This window comes from Humulus lupulus, chromosome 1, assembly GCF_963169125.1.
Source record: "Humulus lupulus chromosome 1, drHumLupu1.1, whole genome shotgun sequence".
Taxonomy (NCBI): domain Eukaryota; kingdom Viridiplantae; phylum Streptophyta; class Magnoliopsida; order Rosales; family Cannabaceae; genus Humulus; species Humulus lupulus.
Genome location: NC_084793.1, coordinates 305,381,587 through 305,386,844, shown reverse-complemented (window position 1 = coordinate 305,386,844; position 5,258 = coordinate 305,381,587).

Here is a 5,258-nt window from a genome sequence, read left to right as displayed (position 1 = left end):
GAAATCAACTATCTGTTTGATTTGAAATCCAACCTCAACCAGAATAACACGGGGTTCTTCCACTTCTGCCATCAGGAATCTACTCGCACCTTCCTGACCGAAATCACCTGCAAGTCCAATGTGGGCAAGTATTTCCAAGAATATTTTCTCACGACCGACCTTGTAGCGGACAACTTGTCCTTCACATTGGGAGGTGCTCTTCCTTCTTGGAAAATTTCTTTTTTTAAACTTTTGGTCATTTTATTCATAATCTACTTTATCGAATATAAGACAATAAGTACCTTCCCCTCGATCAGACAACCCTCCTTCCCCCAGGAAGGGAAAACAAAAACTTACTGACCATCCTGATCAAGGATACGGCTCCTCTGAGGAAAAGAATTGTATGGATTACTAAACCCTTTTAAATACGTTGCCCATTCCTATTAGCATGTTTGGCAGTAATGGAAACTTTATCTTTCCATCGAGTAGGTTTAACCCAGATTTCTTTGAGGAGGATAATGTTTGTAGCAGTAATAGCTTAGATAAAGTAGCGACCAGTAGCTTTATTTTGGGTATAATACTTAGAATTTTCTCTTGTTGATCTCTATAAACCCTTGTGGATACTTTAACTAACATTGTATGTCTCTTTCTCACTCATGCAGGCGAACAATGCCTTCAATATCTATGCCTCGGGAGTGAAGACCACCGAATCGAAGAAGCCGAGCAAGAGAGAAGTCGGTGGCACCAGCGGGGCACCCCTGAGCGAGAAGCCTTGACCAATGGATACTTCTCTTCCCTCCGGGTCAACTACTCCTTTCTTACTCTCTCAACCTGAGTCCTCCATTAAGCAGATAGTAGATCCTGCGGTGAGCGAAATGCTCTCCAACGCCTAATGCTCCACCATCGATAAGCTGCAAAAAGTGTCCAAACACTGACTCAACAAAGAAGCCTTTGCTACTCTTCCTTCATTAAAAACCGACTAGGTCATTTGTCACAATTTCAACAAACTGCTCGTCGTAAGAATTTTCTATCTTGTATTTTGATTGAAAACAATATATTTTCATTCACTAACATTACTTTTTTGTTCGCAGGCTCTCTTGACTCTGAACAATGGATGGCGTTACTTTGAAGAGGGTAGCTCCAAATACATCTAGGAGCTAAAAGCAGCTGAGGACCAAATCAAGGCTAATGATTAGGAGCTCAAGGCCCGTGTTGAGGAGATAAAAAAGACCAAGGAGGACCTGGACAAAGCCATATCCTTAAAAGAGAAGTACAAAGCTACAACTATCCCCTCCTTACAGAAATTTCATCATTGAAATTACCTGAGTTTCTCAGGATACCGATCCCGCATATCTGTCTCAAGTTCCCAAGTCGCCTCCTCCACTTTGTTGTTCCACCACAACACTTTCACTATGGCGATGGCCTTTCTCTGCAAGACTTTTTCCTTCCGGTCAAGAATATGAATCGACTTCTCCTCATATGAAAAACCATGATCCAGCTCCAAGTTCTCGTAACTAAGCACGTGCGTAGAATCTGACACATACTTCTGGAGCATGGATATATGAAACACATTGTGAACCCCTGATGGAGCTGGAGGCATTGCCAATCTGTAAGCTACCACTCCAACCTGTTCCAAAATCTCAAAGGGGCCAACAAATCTAGAGCTCAGTTTGTCCCGTACACCAAACCATTTCACCCATTTCAAGGGAGAAACTCCGAGAAACACATGGTTGTCGACTTGAAAATCTACGCTCCTGCATCTTAAGTCTGAGTAACTCTTTAATTGACTCTGGGAGGCGAGCATTCGAGCTTTAATCTTCTCAATCGCCTCATTGGTCCTCTGAACAACCTCAGGACCTAAATATCTCCTCTCACCCATCTCATCCCAATGGATGGGCGATCTACACTTCCTCCCATATAACATCTCATATAGAGCCACTTCGACAGAGGCCAACCAATTGGTCGATATAAGGAAAAAATAAGGAGAACCCCTTAAAGAGTACATCCAGAGGTTCATGTGAGTCGCTGCTTGAGACAAATCAGTTGGAGATGAGGGAAAGATGATGGCCATTACCACAGGGTTGTTGTGCCAATCTCCACTTTGGAGCAACATAAGAAAAAATGGAGTCAAAAGTACTCAAGAATTCTTGGATCGAGCAGACACATACACAAAGTTGGAGGAGGCTATCACCAATGAAGGAAAGTCTCAAAAGGTCGACCAGGGCAAAAAGGAAGAGTCGACCAAGGCTGCTAGTGGGTCTAGCAAACCCAACAATAATAATGGCAAAAATAATAACAAAACGGAGGAAAAAGGGCAAACACAAGCGCCCTAAGCAGAATAGGTAAAAGTCGAGGTTTACCAACTACACAGCCTTGATCGAAAATCGATCAGAAGTGTATTAGGCAACCCATAAAATTGTCCCTTTCAGGCGACCAACCCCAATCAGGAAGGACATTTCTAAATAAGACACAACAAAGTTTTGTCACTTCCACAACGATTACGACCACGATACAAACGAATGTAACCAGCTGGAAGACGAGATTGAGTTCCTTATATGACAAGGACACATGAGGAGATATGTACGAACAGGGGGGATCCCCAGCAAGGGGCTAACAGAGGCAACGAGCAGGCACATGTACGCCAACGCTCGCCTCCTCTGCAGCCAGGCCCGGTCGCTGGTACTTTGCTTACTACTGTGGGGGACCACACTTAGCTAGCGACAGTGGTAAGGCAAGCAAATATATGCTTGGAACCTACGTCACGACCAGGACATTGATGTGTAAAATTTTGAGGAGCGAACTCCCAAAAAAGCTCGAATAGAGGAAGAGATTATAACCTTTTCCGAGCTGGAAGCACAACATGTTCGATTCCCCCATTCAGATCCCTTGGTCATGGATGTTCAAATTGCCAACATGATGGAAAAATGAGTGTTGGAATATACTGGAAGCTCAGTGGACATTCTCTATAAATCGTCGTTAGAAAGAATGAAACTATCAATACAGGATTTAGAACCATGCAACCAAACCATCTATTGTTTTTCTGGTGAAAGTGCAATGCCCCAAATTCTCCGATATGGTTTAATGGCGGGATTAGTAGGCTGGGAGTGCCATACTTTTTTAATTATGCCATTAAATGAATATATGCATGTTTATGTGAATTATATTATGATATGATGTTATATGCATGCTTGTGGGTCCACATTTTAATTACAGGGGTGTGATGATAATTTGGCCCGTTGAGGGCATAACTGTATAATTGTATGCATGTCGGTGATATGTTGCTGAGACCACATTATAATGTGGGTTTGTTCGAGCTATTCGGCATGAGACGATCTTGGATTATTAGTTAGTGGTCTGGTCATAACAGGTATAAGTTTGGGGCTCGGGATGAGTCTCGGGGTGATTTTAATTATTAGAGCGTTATCGGTAATTAAAAGGGTAACGAGATATAAATTATTGGTGTTTGGGATTATCGAGAATAGTGGGAATTGGAGAGCGTTAGTTATGATTAACGAGATAGGTTGGAAAGGACAATTTTGCCCTTGGGAGCTTTTAGAAACCCTTAATTGACCTAAGGGTATAATGGTCTTTTTACCCCTAGGATAGATATAAACTCTTTAGGCTGTGAAACAGAGGGAAAAACAGAGCAAGCCGTGAAGCTTACCCGTACCTTCCTCCTCCTTCATCTTCTTTGTGATTTTTATGATCTTGTTGAGGATTCTAGCTTGGGAAGTAGACCTTGGGAGTTTGAGAGAGTGTTCCACCATTGAAGAGCATCATAACCTGAGTTTGAGGTAAGTTTCCAGCCATTAGTTTTCTGGTATGCTCTATTTTGGCTTTAGTTTTCAGCTTGTGATTTCTTTGTGGATAGTTGGAATTAATGGAAGTTTTGGTTGGGGTTTAACTTAGGTTTTGATGAGGGAGTGTTATAGATCAAGTTTAGGGGTTGTATTGGATGTTTGAGTGGTGTTTGAACATGGTTTGAAAGGTTGGTTCCAAGGAAAATCGCAAGGGAAGAAAAAACCAGGGTATTGGCTGAACTGGGGGTTGGCCGCGGCATGGCCAAGGAGGGTCGCGGCCCTTAGTGGCATTTTGGCCAGAATTGAGTTTTTGGCTTGGGGATGCTAGCCTTAGGCCTCGGGATTAATCCTACTACCCGGTTTAGTAGTTTTCGATGTCTCAGAGGCTAGGTTTTGGTTTGGGAACCCTTTGTTATTCATTTTATTGATGGAATCCCATAATTGGTTATGACCAGGTAACCGCTAAGGAACCAAAAGGTTGATCGTTCTTAGGGGTCGTTCTTATTATTATCTCTCGCTCGAACAGGAGGTAAGAAAACTGCACCCTGTGTATGTATGACATGCATGATTTTTATTGAGGCGTGTTGATTGATAAATGTGGACATGGATTGCCTATTAAATGCTAGCAAATGTTGTTTACTTGTATATGTGCTGACTAGTCAGGGATACTGACCTAAGAGTCAGAAATGGCATAGCGTCATAAACGTAAGGCCAAATGAATATTAGATCTAATCGATATCAGCGTTGAATGGCTCTAAGGCATTAACCCTGGACCGACCCTAAGGTCGATGAACTTATAAGCGCTTGGCTAGTCTAAGACTAGTTACTAGAGCCAGGGCTTAAGGCCCCAGTGACTGCCTGTCACATGGCTAGGGAACGATGTTCCAAGGTTATGACTATGGTCATGAGGAAGGCTATGTTAGTGACTAGTCACCATGCACCTATCCTGTTCGAACTAATAACAGCTCACTTATCTATTAAGCCCCGGTGACCCTATTGTCACAAGGCTAAAGGGAGCTAGACCCAACTTTGTGACTTTTGCGACTGTCACCTATTTGTTTGGACTGATAGTCCTGAATGATTATTATGATCATTATTGATATTATATCATGCTTTATTGTGTTTTCTTGCTGGGCCTTGGCTCATGGGTGTTATGTGGTGCAGTTAAAGGGAAAGAAAAGCTCACCCAACCTTGAGTGGAAAGCTTATGTGGTGATGTGTACATGTGCGGCCGCTTGACCACCATAGCCAAGGAGTTCTCAAAGGAACTAGGGGGTTTACCCTATTTTTGCCGCTTAGGTCGGTGGGTTTGTAATTTTGAAACTCTAATGACCATTTTTAGTTGTAAATAACTTGTAAATTTTTTATGGGCCCATGAACAGTTTTATGTATTTAATAAAATATATCCTTTCCTTTTTATATATTTTTCACCTTAGCCTGTTACTAGCACTTAGAACACGTTTTTAACCAAATGACTAG